This window comes from Bubalus kerabau, chromosome X (genome assembly GCF_029407905.1).
Source record: "Bubalus kerabau isolate K-KA32 ecotype Philippines breed swamp buffalo chromosome X, PCC_UOA_SB_1v2, whole genome shotgun sequence".
NCBI lineage: Eukaryota > Metazoa > Chordata > Mammalia > Artiodactyla > Bovidae > Bubalus > Bubalus kerabau.
In genome coordinates, this window is record NC_073647.1 from 123,536,351 (window position 1) to 123,552,372 (window position 16,022).

At 39.2% G+C, this 16,022-nt stretch overlaps 2 long non-coding RNA genes across 7 annotated transcripts in view; both read right to left on the reverse strand.

Annotated features, from left to right (window-relative positions):
• LOC129640141 (uncharacterized) overlaps positions 1-14,321 on the reverse strand; it is a 115,552-nt gene extending 101,231 nt beyond the window's left edge. Inside the window, exon 1 of one of the 6 annotated variants that reach the window (XR_008708698.1) lies at positions 12,716-14,321. This is a non-coding gene — a long non-coding RNA (uncharacterized LOC129640141). The remainder of the gene's footprint in view (positions 1-12,715) is intronic. The other 5 variants (XR_008708697.1, XR_008708695.1, XR_008708696.1 and 2 more) reach the window with 5 other exon arrangements.
• LOC129640148 (uncharacterized) lies at positions 6,638-11,125 on the reverse strand. Its single transcript, XR_008708701.1, has 3 exons — positions 11,019-11,125; positions 8,796-8,909; positions 6,638-7,216 (listed from the first exon to the last, which is right to left on the reverse strand). It is a non-coding gene; the product is annotated as an uncharacterized LOC129640148 (long non-coding RNA).
• Positions 14,322-16,022: the final 1,701 nt, after the last annotated feature.

Here is a 16,022-nt window from a genome sequence, read left to right on the forward strand (position 1 = left end):
GTGTATAGAAATGTAAGTAGTAGCTTTAATGTTTGTAACCTTGGACCCTTGAGTTACTTCTTTTCTTGTTATAGCCCACCACACTTTTGCCCTATAGGAATGCAACTTTATCTAATGCTTTCAGAGGGTGGTGCCTGACTTTAGAATAATCACCTTTAGAGAAAAATAAGTTTTATGAAGAAAAGGTCATAAAATGTTAACAGGCCTCCTGGCCAGAAGATGATGTAAATCACCTAAAGCTTTTGCATATGATAAGTTTGCAGAAAGTAAGCCTGGCTTCGATAAGGATCAAGGACTGCTGACCTTGCATGACTCTACCCCCTACCCCCACCCCCGCCATTATCCTCTATGCACAACTTAAGGTATAAAAACTACTTTGGAAAATAAAGTGTGGGCCTTGCTCACCAAAGCTTGGTCTCCCCATGTCGTTCTTTCTCTTTCCTTTTCCTTTTCAGGCTGATTCCCTGGAGTGCAGGGGCCCTCTGTGTTCACTTTCCTGCCTGGGCTTCTAAGACCCACTCGAGAAGGTGCCTAAGGTGGGGCACTTTCAGCTATTCGAAAGGGTGCCTGCCGCCTACGTGAACAGAGCAAGTCCCGTGCTGGGGCTTTATTGGCTTTCTGAGTAAACCAAGGAATATCAGCCTCTTTTCTCTCCTCTATTTTCTTGACTGCAAAATTCTTTCCTTATCTCTTTCTCTATTTCTCTCGGTCACCGATGCCGTCCTCCCGAGGGAAACCCTGGATCCAACCGGGGCTGGACCCCGGTAATCAAGTGATTTTCCTAAGATTTGGGATAAATATCAATTAAGTTAGCCCTCTGTCTTGCTTATTCTTGGGTGATCAAAACCATCCCCAAGAAGAAGAAATGCAAAAAGGCAAAATGGTTGTCTGAGGAGGCCTTACAAACAGCTGAGAAAAGACAAGAAGTGAAAGGCAAAGGAGAAAAGGAAAGATATATTCATCTGAATGCTGAGTTCCAGAGAATATCAAGGAAGGTTTTCTTATCTCTCCTAAGTGATCAATGCAAAGAAATAGAGGCAAACAATAGAATGGGAAAGACTAGAGATTTCTTCAAGAAAATTAGAGAGACCAAGGGAACATATCACAAAAAGATGTCAACAATAAAGGACAGAAATGGTATGGACCTAACAGAAGCAGAAGATATTAAGAAGAGGTGGCAAGAATATACAGAAGAACTACACAAAAAATATCTTTATGACCCAGATAATCACGATGGTGTGACCACTCACCTAGAGCCAGACATCCTGGAATGCAAAGTCAAGTGGGCCTTAGGAAGCAGCACTACGAACAAAGCTAGTGGAGGTGATGGAATTTCAGGTGAGCTATTTCAAATCCTAAAAGATGATGCTGCTAAAGTGCTGCACTCAATATGCCAACAAATTTGGAAAACTCAGTGGCCACAGGACTGGAAAAGGTCAGTTTTCATTCCAATCCCAAAGAAAGGCAATGCCAAAGAATGTCCAAACTACTGCACAATTGCACTCATCTCACATGCTAGCAAAGTAATGCTCAAAATTCTCCAAGCTAGGCTTCAACTGTACATGAACCAAGAACTTCCAGATGTTCAAGCTGGTTTTAGAAAAGGCAGAGGAACCAGAGATCAAATTGACAACATCAATGATCATCATTGAAAAAGCAAGAGAATTTCAAAAATATCTACTTCTGCTTCACTGACTATGCTAAAGCCTTTGACTGTGTGGATCACAACAAACTGTGGAAAATTCTTAAAGAGAGGGGAATACCAGACCACCTCACCTGCCTCCTGAGAAATCTGTATGCAGGTCAAGAAGCAACAGTTAGAACTGGACATGCAACAACAAACTGGTTCCAAACTGGCAAAGGAGTACGTCAAGGCCGTATATTGTCACCTTGCTTATTTAACTTATATGCAGAGTATATCATGCAAAATGCCAGGCTGGATGAAACACAAACTGAAATCAAGTTTGCAGGGAGAAATATCAATAACCTTAGATATGCAGATGACACCACCCTTATGGCAGAGAGTGAAGAGGAACTAAAGAGCCTCTTGATGAAAGTGAAAGAGGAGAGTGAAAAAGTTGACTTAAAACTCAACATTCAAAAAACTAAGATCATGGCATCTGGTCCCATCACTTCATGGCAAATGGTTGGGGAAACAATGGAAACAGTGATAGACTTTATTTCTTGGGCTCCAAGATCACTGCAGATGGTGATTGCATCCATGAAATTAAGAGATGCTTGCTCCTTGCTAGAAACGCTATGACAAAATTAGCATATTAAAAAGTAGAGACGTTACTTTGCCAACTTAGGTCCATCTAGTCAAAGCTATGGTTTTTCCAGTAGTCATGTATGGATGTGAGAGTTGGACTGTGAAGAAGGCTGAGCACCGAAGAATTGATGCTTGTGAACTGTGGTGTTGGAGAAGACTCTTGAGAGTTCCTTGGATAGCAAGGAGATCAAACCAGTCAATCCTAAAGGAAATCAGTCCTGAATATTCATTGGAAGGACTGATGCTGAAGCTCCAATGCTTTGGCCACCTGATGTGAAGAACTAACTCACTGGAAAAGACCCTGATGCTGAGAAAGATCAAAGGTAGCAGGAAAAGTGGACAAAAGAGGATGAGATGGTTGAATGGCCTCACTGACTTGATAGACATGAGTCTGAGCAAGCTCCAGGTATTGGTGATGGACAGGGAAGCCTGGCGTGCTGCAGTCCATGTGGTTGCAAAGAGTAAGACAGGACTGTGTGACTGAACTGAACTCTGTCCTGCTTGTGTCTTTCCCAGGACTTGTAACATGATCTAACTCCTTTAGTTGATTATATCATTGCTTTAAGAGTTTGCAAGACTACCATTCATTCTCATTTAATGTTAGCTTAGATACCAGATTTCATAGAAAACCACTTAATATGTCCAAACAAAGTGACCCACTCTTACTGCCAAATGATAAGGGTAGGGCTGAATAACATAGGGTTATGCCACTGCCACACTGACTTATTTCCTTTACTAATACACAGTCCTATCTGTAAAGGAAGACTCTAATTCTATACCATGCATTCCTAGTATGGAAATGAGTGATGTTCCCTGTCTATTATAGGCTCTTTGGCTAAGAGAACAGCACACACACACACACTTACACCACAACAAAACAAGACAAAAAAAACAAAAAACAAACAAACAAAAACAGTGATATCAAATCCACATGGCAAATGGTTAAGAGCTTGTTAGCAATTTCCATGCAATGAGTGGGGTTCACTTAATGCTTTTCATTAACACACTAGCTGCGGAGGTTCCCAAAACCCTGTGGAGAACATTCCATAGAGATGACACCCTGAAAAGTGTGACTTCAAGTAGATGGAATTAACACTGGTGTCATATATTGGTTATGTTTCCTGCTTTTCATCATAATATTAAACATAAAGCCAATATTAAACAGGTGAGTGGCTTAAAGCTGTACAGGGATTACTCGTTTCATTGAGCTTTGCTTCACTGCACTTCACAGACACTGTGTTTTCTACATACTGAAGGTTTGTTACAACCCTGCATTATCAGACTAATGGTTAGCATTGGTTAACAATAAAGTACTTGGTGCACTGGGATGACCCAGAGGCATGGTATGGGGAGGGAGGTGGGAGGGGGGTTCAGGATGGGGAGCACGTGTACACCCATGGCGGATTCATGTTGATGTATGGCAAAACCAATACTATATTGTAAAGTAATTAACCTCCAATTAAAATAAATAAATTTAATTAAAAAAAAAACAAAAATAAAAATTCAGGTATGTACATTTTTAAGACATGGCTCTTTTGCAACTGAATAGACTACTGTGTAGGGTAAACATAACTTTTATATACACTGGGAAACCACTTCCCCCCACTCCCCCAAAAAAGGGGTGTTAGTTGCTTTACTGTTGTGGTCAAACCTGCAATATCACCAAGGCCTGCCTGTACCAAGGGCCTAGAGAAACAAAACAACTTTAGCAAGTTCCTGGCAACATAGTTAAGTAGGGATTGGGATTTCAATTGGATCCTCAAGGCAGTTTCTATTTTCAGATTGGCAAGTTTGGAGAACAGGTGTTACGTTTATCATTGCGGACAGGAGTGAGACTCCCTCATCATGCCTGGCCTCACTGCACTGTGACAGAGTATATGGAGGCCTGAGAAGGACACTGACCAGAGAGAGGGCAGACCCCTGGAGTTCTCAGTTCAGTCCAGGTCCTGACACTGAAAACTGTGCCCGGAAGAACACCCAGAACTCAACAGTTTTTATGGATAGCTTACACTTGTTTCAGCAAAACTGAATGACAGAAGTGAGGAAATTATCAATGATTCATACTGTTACCATTAGATTTTATCCCCAAGAAGAATCAGGTTTTTAGCTAAGTGAGCAATTAGAATAACTTTCAATTTATCAAACATTTTTCTGACCAAACTTAGCTTCTTTGTTTGTTTTATGTAAAGCTGCCTTAATATTTTTGGGAACACTTTTTTTCAGGAGTTAGCATGTGCTGTGGAGAGAATATGTATCCCCACAAAATCTACCATGTGAAGACAACACGAAAAAAATGGTTGTTTATGAACCAGGAAGAGGACGTTACCAGATACCCAATTTGTCAGTGACCTAATTGTGGACTTCCCAGTCTTCAGAACTATGAGAAATAATTGTTGCTTAAGCCATGTAGTCCATGGTAGTTTTGTTTCAGAAGTCCAAATGGACAAAACAGTGTATTATTTTAGCATGTTATTCCAGAATCAGAGAGATCTTGATTAAAATCTTGGTTCTATCATATTCCAGCAGTGTAGCTTTGGGCCTCATCTTCCTTTATCTAAAAGGAGATAAATGGTATCTCCCTATATGCTTCTCCTGACAATTAAAAGGTGGCTATGATTGGGTGTTATTTTAACTCTAATTGATATATTCACCTCTCCCACCTCTCTTTGAACTGCGTTGTATATAGAATCACTTAGATTATTTTACTTCTTTTGAGGTAAAACAGAAGTAAAATTTCACTAGTACCTAGCCATTGAGGTACCAGTGAAATTAATGAATTTTTCATACAATGCATATGTTTTCTATCATAAATATCTGTATCACAATTCTTCCAGCCACCCAGACATAGCTGACTTTTAATGAATCAGATTAATATAGTCAATGTAAAGTTTTTAAAAATATCTGCTGAGTATGGAGGATGATCAGTGACACAGGAGATAAGAGATAAGGACAGACGAGTGATGTTACATTTTGGCCCAGCGATCTTACTATGCACAGAGGGAGACAAGGATGGTTGAGGTAAATAGGGGCACAGAGTAGGACAGTCCTTTGGAGAAGGACAATCAGAAAATTTTTAATTGAGAAGGTAAAGTTTGAGTTGACTCTAGAATTGCAACTCATTAGCAGGACAAGGATGAAAGACATTTCTGGCACTGGTAATTGGATTTGCAAAATCATGGTGGTATATGGTGGCATGATGGTTTGAAAGAATGCAAGAGTAGCCTGATACTTAGCAAAAGGGACATGAAGATGGATGGGGGAGTTGAAACAAGAGAAATAGGACTAAATGACACTCTATCTTGAGAACACCCTAAAGGCATTTGCTTTTATCAGTCATCGTCTGTGTGAACAATAATTATCCACAGCCTCAGGCTGAGTATTCAATGGCAAAATCTGAACATACATGACAGAGAAGAACAACATACTGAGCACCCATTATGTGTCAATCTCAAGACTAAGGACTAACACATGGTCATATTTAACTGACATAAAATGTATGAAAAATTCCATCCCCTTTCACACTGCCACAGATCAACTCACATGCAAAGATTCTGGGTTAAACAATACAAGGAGACTTGACTGTTATCCTCTGCTGATGATATCACAGCTGTTTTAAAAATATCAATTTTGGTGGCTTAAAGACTTAAACACAAGACAAACACCATAAAACTCCTAGAAGAGAACATAGGCACAACATTCTGTGACATAAATTATACCAATGTTTTCTTAGGTCTCCCAAGGCAATAGAAATAAAAACAAATGAATGGGACCTAATCAAACTTAAAAGCTTTTGCTCAGCAAAGGAAATCATAAACAAAATGAAAAGACAACAGAATGGAAGAAAGTATTAGTAAGTGATGCAATAGGCAAGGGCTTCATCTACAAAGTACATGAACAACTCAGTAACAAAAAACCAAACAACCCAATTGAAAAATGGGCAAAAGACCTTAACAGACATTTTTCCAAAGAAGACATACAGACAGCCAGTAGGCACATGAAAAGATGCTTGACATCACTAATTACCAGAGAAGTGCAAATCAAAAGTACAATGATGTACCACTTCAGTCAGAATGGCCATCATATGGATGTGGAGAAAGGGAACCCTCCCACACTGTTGGTGGGAATCTAAGTTGGTAAAGCCACCATGGAAAACAGTATGGAGGTTCCTCAGGAAACTAGAAATAGAATTATCATGTGATCTAGCAACTGTATACCTGGGCACATACCTGGACAAAACTATAATTCAACAAGATTGAACATGAACCCCGATGTTCATAGCAGCACTGTTCACAATAGCCAAAACATGGAAACCATCTAAATGTCCACTGACAGATGAATGGATAAAGAAGATGTGGTATAATGGAATATTACTTGGTCATAAAAAAGAATGAAATAATGCCATTTGCCACAACATGAATGCAACTAGAGATTATCATATTAAGTGAAGTCAGAAATAGACAAATGCCATATGATATCATTTATATGTGGAATATAAAATATGGCACAAATGAACCTATCTAAAAAACAGAAATAGACTCACACATAGAGGATAGAGTTGTGGTTGCCAAGGTGGCGGGGGGATGGACTGGGAGTTTGGGGTTGGCAGAGGCAAACTATCATATTTAGAATGGATAAACAACATGGCCCTAATGTATTGCACAGGGAACTATATTAAATATCCTGTGAGAAACCATTATGGAGGAAAATATTAAAAATGTATATATGTGTATAACTGAGTCACTTTGTTGTACAGCAGAGATTGGCACATTGTAAATCAATTATACCTCAATTTAAAAAATAAATAGTTTGTTGTAGTAGAGCCAGGACCACATAAAGATATTTAAGTTTATGCCCTGCTCTGTTTGACATCCAATAAGTCAACCTCCCCTGACATATTTCCACTGTAAAACATGAAGGGATAGACCAAGTGATGTCTGCCATCATTTCCTGAAAAAAAAAAAAAAAAAAAAACAAAAAACTTTTTAGCTAGATTAAGAAAGAAGACTCAAATTAATGAAATTAAAAATTAAAAATGTCCCAACCAAAAATGCCCAGGACCAGATTGGTTACATTGGCAAAACTTGCTTAACGTTTTAATAGGTATTAATGACTACAGTTGATAAAACTGTATTGTATACTTGAAATTTGCTAAGAAAGTAGGTCTTAAGTGTTCTAACTAAACCAAAAAAAGAAAAATAATAAGAAAAATAATAACTATGTGAGTCTATGCATGTGTTAATTAACTTGATTGTGGTTTCACAACATACATACATACAAAATTATTCTGTTGTACACCTTAAATATATACAATTTATATGATTTGCCAATTATACTTCAATAAATCTGGAAAAAGAATTAATGCTTATCCTTCTCAAACTTTCCCAAAAACTGAAGAGGGAACATTTCCAAATTCATTTTATGAAGCCAGAATTACCCTGACACCAAATCCAGACAAATAAACAGTAAGAAAATAATGATAAGCCAATATCCCTGATGAATACTTATGCAAAATTTATCAACAAAATGCTAGCAAACTGAATTCAACAGCACCTTAAAAGGATTACATACCATAACCAAGGGGGATTTATCCCTGGCATGAAAATATGATTCAGCATATCAAAATCAGTAAATGTGATACACCACATTCACAAAATGAAGAATGAAATTCACATGATAATCTCAAAAGATACAGAAAAAGCATATAATAAAATTCAACATTTTTATGATAAAAATAACAAATTAGGTATAGAAAGATACTACCTCAATATAACAAAGGCCTTAAGTGAAAAGCCCACAGCCAACATTATTCTCAGTGGTGAAAAACTGAAAGCTTTTCCTCTAAGATCTGAAACAAGGCAAGGATGCCCACTCCAGTCATTTCTATTCAACACAGTGATTCAAGTCCTAGCCAGAGAAACTAGGTAAGGAGAGAAATAAATGGCATTCAAATTACAAAGAAAGAAGTAAGATTATTCCTGTTTGCAGATGATATGATAAAGAAAACCCCAAAGACTATACAAAAGATGTTAGAACTGATAAATGAATTCAGAAAAGTTTCAGAATACAAAAATCAAAACACAAAAGCCAATTTTGTTTCAACACACTAATAAACTGTCTGAAAAGTTAGATAGAAAAAGTCTTATTTATAAAAATATCATAATACTTCATAATAAAATTAAGGAAGTGAAGGGCTTGTACACTTAAAACAAAAAACACTGATGAAAGAAATTTAAAATGACACAAATGAATAATCCTGTGTTCATGGATTTAAAGACTTAATATTGTTAAAATATCTGTACTACCCAATGTGATTTAGAGATTTAATGCAACTCCTAGCAATATCCTTAATGGCATTTCCCCCCAGAAACAGAGGGGGAAAAAAATTCATATGGAACCACAAAAGAGCTCAAATAGCCAAAACAATTCTTGAAAAATATGACTCAACCTGAAGGGATTACATTATTGATTTCTATATATGTTATAATGCTCTAGGCTTCCCGGGTGGTGCTAGTGGTAAAGAACCCACCTGCCGGTGCAGGAGACAGAAGAGATACAGGTTTGATCCCTGGGTCGGGAAGGACATGGCAACAGACTCCAGTACTTTTGCCTGGAGAATCTCATGCAGAGAGGAGCCTGTGGGCTACAGTCCATAGCGTCACACAGAGTCAGACACCACGGAAGCAACTTAGCCTGCATGCAATCATAACAGTACACTACTGGCATAAGGACATACCAATGAATGGAACAGTATAGAGAGCCCAGAAATAAATCCACGCATATACGCTCAACAGATCTTTTGACATCTGTGTCAAAAATACACAGCGGGTAAAGACTAGTCTCTTTAACTAACGGTGATGGTAAAAGTGGTTATCTACATGCAAGTGAGGAAAATTGAGACCTTCATTTACACCGTATGCAAAAATCAACTCAAAATAGATTAAAGATTTAAATATAATATGTGAAGCTATGAAACTCTTAAAGGAAAACATAGGGGAAAAGATTCATGACATCAATCTAATGATATCATAAATCTAACACTAGAAGCACAGTGAGCAAAAGCAGAAATAGACAAGACAGACTACATCAAACTAAAAGCTTTTGTAAAACAAATGAAACAATCAAGAGAATGAAAAGCCAACTTAAGGAAAGGGAAAAAAAATTTTTGTAAACCATGTATCTGATAAAGGGTTAATTTCCAAAACATATAAAGAACTCCTGTAACTCAGTAGCAAAAAAAAAAAAAAAAACAAAAAAAAAACAAAACATCGATTAACCTACCTTTATAATGGAGCAGGAACCTGAATAGACATTTCTCCAAAGAAACATACGAATGGCCAACATGTATATGAAAAGATGCTTGACCTCACTAATCAGGAAAGTGCAAATCAAAACCACAATGGATATCACCCCACACCTCTTAGTATGGATGTTGTCAAAAGAACAAAACACAATTGTTGGTGAGGTTATGAATCAATTGGAACACTTTTACACTGATAATGAGAATGCAAAACGGTGCAGTGAGTTTTGAAAACAATATGGAGTTTCCTCAAAAAGTTCAAATTGGAAAAATCATATTAACCAGTCATCCTACTTCTGGGTATTTATCCATAGTAAATTGAAATCAGGGTCTTAAAGAGGCATTGGCACACCCATGTTTAGCCTATTTACAATAGCCAATATGTAAAAATAACCTAAATATCCATAGAGAGATTAATGAATAAAGCAAGTGTGGTATATACATTTAATAGACTACCATTTAGCCTTTAAAAGGAGGAAATTCTGTAATAGGTGACAACATGGATGAACCCAGAAGGTAATTATGCTAAGTAAAATAAGCCAGTCACAGAAGGACAAATACTACATGATTTCACTTATATGAGATATGGAAAACAGCCAAACCCAAAACAGTAAACCATAGAATTGTGGTTTCCAGAGGTTGAATAGAGGGGTAAATGGAGTGTTGATAATCAACAGTTATAAAATATCAGTTTTGCAAGATGGATAATTTGTAGAGATCTGCTGAACAATATTGTACCTATGGATGATGATACTGTATTTCACACTTACATTTTTAAGTGTTCTTGAATTCTTATGTTAAATGTTAAGTCTTCTAACCACAATAAAACTAGCAATAAAAAGAAACCATCTTGTGGCACCTTAATCTTGGATGGCTAGCCTTCAAAATTCTGTGAAAATGAATTTGTTGATTAAGCCACCCGGTCTGGTCCTTTGTTAGGGCAGCCTGAATAGACTAATACACCAGGGGAATCATTGCCATGTTGTTCCTCCAGTCCCAAGGTTCCTGGTCAACTCATCACCTTTCTGCCTTTCAGAGTGTTCTTTCACTATTTTACTGTGTCAGGTTTAGGACTTTTCATTTTAAGACTGAAGACCTAGAAGAAAAGGGTCACCTCCTTCTTGGCTGAAAGCGGAAGTCATCAGGCAGAATTACAGGATGATTGTAAACTGTTTCCAATTTGTAAGGGAGCCAATGAAATAGGCCTATGTCAGCTATGTGTCAGGACTAGCTGTTTCTCTTGTGACTCTCCTGTTCATAATGCTATATGCTCAGCATGAATGGGAATAAAATATATATCAGATTCAGTCCCGACATCACTGTCCTCTCTTACTTTATTTTCCAAGAATACCCACCTACAGACCCCGACCAGTTCAAACACCTAGACTTGCTTCTTTGCTAGTTCATGTGTCCATGAGAATTTAAGCAGCTTTATGGCCCATCAGTACTCACCTGTGCCTTTGTTATAAACCTCCATAGTAGACGCACTGCAAGGCTTACATTTGCCCCCTGTGAAGTTTAATTTCAGCCTATAGATATCAGTATCTGCAAGGAGATATATATATATATATATATATATATATATATATATATATACACACTTTTTTTTAAAGTTAAGTATCTCCTTCATCCACAAGACACTTTAAATCTATAAAGAATTGACCACGATGGGATGGAAGTTGCTTCCTGTGGATTTGTAAGAAGGAAGATGGATCTTTTTGTCAGACTTGGATACTGTATTCTCTGAACTGGGAGGTTCCAGCACCTTGACGCTTTCCCGGTCTCCCATTAAATTGTCCTTTAATATTGACTGAAAGGAGTAGGCAGTAACACTAAGAGCTGCCCTGGTACCTCAAGGACCCCAGACATGTTACCATCTTCTGTTGGGTTGCAGGATGGGATAACAAAGGAAGATTTGGCTTTCTTCCTCTTAGCTCAATGGTATCTGAGAAAATGGACTTCTGGCTTCTCCTGCTTCCCAAGGTGGCCCTCGGTTAGTTATGTAATTTCAAGTCCAATATGCCTTATTCCCCTCATTACTATGCTATTTTTAAATGCTCAGCTTCAAGAATATACTGACAATTAACTGTGGTGCTTCATAGACATTATTCTTAACCTCTGACCCCACAATTCATGTAATCTCTGCCCTTCCTAAAGATAATTCAGAGTGGCCAAAAGTTTCATGACTTGGAATTTTTAACATCTTTTTTTGTGAACCAGAGGAGGGTAGTTGCATTGGATGAACAGGTGAAAAGGTTTGGTGCTTAAAAGTCCTTTAACAAAACACTTTTTACATTCACAATGAGTTCTTATCTATAAATAGTTATAATTAAGAGCATACATGTTAGTTTCTTAAATGTGTTCTAGGAAGTCTAAACCCCTCCTCTGCAAACAGAATGAAAAGCTATAAAGGCACAAGTAAATTACCCCAAAGTGACTTTTCACTTTCACGCATTGGAGAAGGAAATGGCAACCCATTCCAGTGTTCTTGCCTGGAGAATCCCAGGGACGGGGGAGCCTGGTGGGCTGCCGTGTATGGGGTCGCACAGAGTCAGACACGACTGAAGTGACTTAGCAGCAGTAAATTACCCCAAGTCATCTATACTTAATAATATCTAAATACCAGTGAATACTGCAATGAAAAACATGAAATATTTTCTATTTGTGAAACAATATTTACACTTTCAAACTGTATTTGGAGATGAAAACGAATTCTCCCAGCTACATACAAAGAACCCGTTAATTAAAGACGACCATTTAATTATTAGCAGTTTGCATAGTTAACCAAGGTTCATAATGTTCCAAGCTCCCCAGAAACCGCATTTTCTCACCTAAGTTGTGTGTTCCAGTCATCCTCAAAAGCCAAACTAGAAAGGACTCAGGATACCATAAAACTCAGACCTCATTGGGAGATAAGGAAACTGACGCTCTAGGTAAGTGGCTTGTCCGCAGTTATAAAACCAGTTGATCCTAGACTCAAATGCCCATTTCTTAACTTCTGGACTGTCGGTTTCAAAGCTTGGGCGTTCCCTGGGTAATATTTGAAACTGGTCCAGATCCAGGGAGGGCAAGGAGGAACCAAAAACAGAAAAAGACCACCTCAGATAGGTAGGTGGCAGGTTTAAAAAACAAAAAAGAAGGGAACTTACATGTAAAGTTTCTCTCCTGCAGCTGCAAAATGATCTCCTCATCCGCCCGCCATCTCAAGAGGCTTTAACTAGGGCCTTCGCCTATCTGCGCAGGTGGTTTCAATAACACATTAGGCTCTGAGGCTGCGTCCCTGAGGTAGCTCCTGGGAGTGGGGGCGGGGTATAAAGAGGCTCTGATTGACCGCGTCCAGCCTCCATCAGGGACCCGCCATCAACAGTGACCAACAAGACATGGATGATTTTCACCTTTTAGTGGTGTATCAGAACACCTGTGGGGCATGCTAAACCACAGGCAGCCAGGTTCCCCCCCTAGGAGTTGCTGATTCAGATTATCAGAGGTGGGACCGGAGACTATGCATTTCAAATAAGATCCCAGACAGCTGCTAATGCTGCTGGTTCCAGGGGCCATTCTGAGACCACAGCTCTACAGTGGTCTCCTTTTCTATTTACAAAGTATTTTAATTTCAAAGGACTTTTAAAAACTTCTTATTTTGGAGAATTTTAAAAAGACACCAAAATGGACACAAAATGTACAAGGAATTCTCACATATTTATTGTGTATGGACAATCATCTGATAACGGGCCATCTAAAGGACTTCTTGGGGGCTTCCCAGGTGGCACTAGTGGTAAAGAACTCCCCTACCAATGCAGGAGACACAAGAGACATGGTTTTGATCCCTGGGTGGGGAAGATCCCTGGAGAAGGGCATGGCAACCCACTCTAGTATTCTTACCTGGAGAATTCCATGGACAGAGGAGCCTGGTGGGCTACAGTCCATAGCGTTACAAAGAGTCAGACATGACTAAAGCAACTGAGCATGCAAAAGATTTTTTTTTTTTTTAGCAAAGGAGTTCTTAACACACCACTTTATTTTTTTCTGCACTTTCTCCTGGGGACAGACATTCTCATAATTACCAAAATGTAACAAAATTGTTTTGTATTATTATTCTCCAGACAAGAATACAGGAGTGGGTTGCCATGCCCTCCTCTAGGGGATCTTCCCAACCCTGGGATTGAACCCAGGTCTCCCTTATTGCAGGGGAATTCTTTACCATCTGAGTCACCAGGAAAGCACCAAAATCAGACTGATAAATCTGCAGCCGAAGACCAGGAGCTGACTGTGGCTCAGATCATGAACTCCTTATCAACAAATTCAGACTTAAATTGAAGAAAGTAGGGAAAACCAACCAGGCCATTCAGGTATGACCTAAATCAAATCCCTTGCAATTATACAGTGGAAGTGACAAATAGATTCAAGGGATTAGATCTCATAGAGTGCCTGAAGAACTATGGACAGAGGTTTGTAACACTGTACAGGGGGCTGTGATCAAATCCATCCCCAAGAAGAAGAAATGCAAAAAGGCAAAATAGTTGTCTGAGAAGGCCTTACAGATAGCTGAGAAAAGACAAGAAGTGAAAGGCAAAGGAGAAAAGGAAAGATACATTCACGTGAACGCCGAGTTCCAAAGAATAGAAAGGAGAGATAATAAAGCCATTCTTCGTGATCATTGCAAAGAAATAGAGGAAAACAACAGAATGGGAAAGACTAGAGATCTCTTCAAGAAAATTAGATATACTAAGGGAACATTTCATGAAAAGATGGGCACAATAAAGGACAGAAACGGTATGGACCTAATACAAGCAGAAGATATTAAGAAGAGGTGGCAAGAATACACAGAGGAACTATATGAAAAAGATCTCAATGATCCAGATAACCACGATGGTGTGATCACTCACCTAGAGCCACACATCCTGGAATGCAAAGACAAGTGGGCCTTAGGAAGCATCACTACCAGCAAAGCTAGTGGAGGTGATGGAATTCCAGCTGAGCTATTTCAAATCCTGAAAGATGCTTCTGCTAAAGTGCTGCACTCAATATGCCAGCAAATTTGGAAAACTCAGCAGTGGCCACAGGACTGGAAAAGGTCAGTTTTCATTCCAATCCCAAAGAAAGGCAATGCCAAAGAATGCTCAAACTACTGCACAATTGCACTCATTACACATGCTAGTGAAGTAATGCTCAAAATTCTCCAAGCCAGGCTTCAGAAATACATGAACCATGAACTTCCAGATGTTCAAGCTGGCTTTAGAAAAGGCAGAGGAACCAGAGATCAAATTGCTAACATCCGCTTCAGTTCAGTTCAGTTCAGTTGCTCAGTCGTGTCCAACTCTTTGCGACCCCATGAATCGCAGCACGCCAGGCCTCCCTGTCCATCACCAACTCCCGGAGTTCACTCAGACTCACGTCCATCGAGTCAGTGATGCCATCCAGCCATCTCATCCCCTGCCGTCCCCTTCTCCTCCTGTCCCCAATCCCTCCCAGCATCAGAGTCTTTTCCAATGAGTCAACTCTTCACATGAGGTGGCCAAAGTACTGCAGTTTCAGCTTCAGCATCATTCCTTCCAAAGAAATCCCAGGGCTGATCTCCTTCAGAATGGACTGGTTGGACCTTCTTGCAGTCCAAGGGACTCTCAAGAGTCTTCTCCAACACCACAGTTCAAAAGCATCAATTCTTCGGCACTCAGCCTTCTTCACAGTCCAACTCTCACATCCATACATGACCACAGGAAAAACCATAGCCTTGACTAGAGGGACCTTTGTTGGCAAAGTAATGTCTCTGCTTTTGAATATGCTATCTAGGTTGGTCATAACTTTCCTTCCAAGGAGTAAGCGTCTTTTAATTTCATGGCTGCAGTCACCATCTGTAGTGATTTTGGAGCCCCCCAAAATAAAGTCTGACACTGTTTCCACTGTTTCCCCATCTATTTCCCATGAAGTGATGGGACCAGATGCCATGATCTTCGTTTTCTGAATGATGAGCTTTAAGCCAACTTTTTCACTTTCCACTTTCACTTTTATCAAGAGGCTTTTGAGTTCCTCTTCACTTTCTGCCATAAGGGTGGTGTCATCTGCATATGTGAGGTTACTGATATTTCTCCTGGCAGTCTTGATTCCAGCTTGTGTTTCTTCCAGCCCAGCGTTTCTCATGATGTACTCTGCATATAAGTTAAATAAGCAGGGTGACAATATACAGCCTTGATGTACTCCTTTTCCTATTTGGAACCAGTCTGTTGTTCCATGTCCAGTTCTAACTGTTGCTTCTTGACCTGCATACAGATTTCTCAAGAGGCAGGTCAGGTGGTCTGGTATTCCCATCTCTTTCAGAATTTTCCACAGTTTATTGTGATCCACACAGTCAAAGGCTTTGGCATAGTCAATAAAGCAGAAATAGATGTTTTTCTGGAACTCTCTTGCTTTTTCCATGATCCAGAGGATGTTGGCAATTTGATCTCTGGTTCCTCTGCC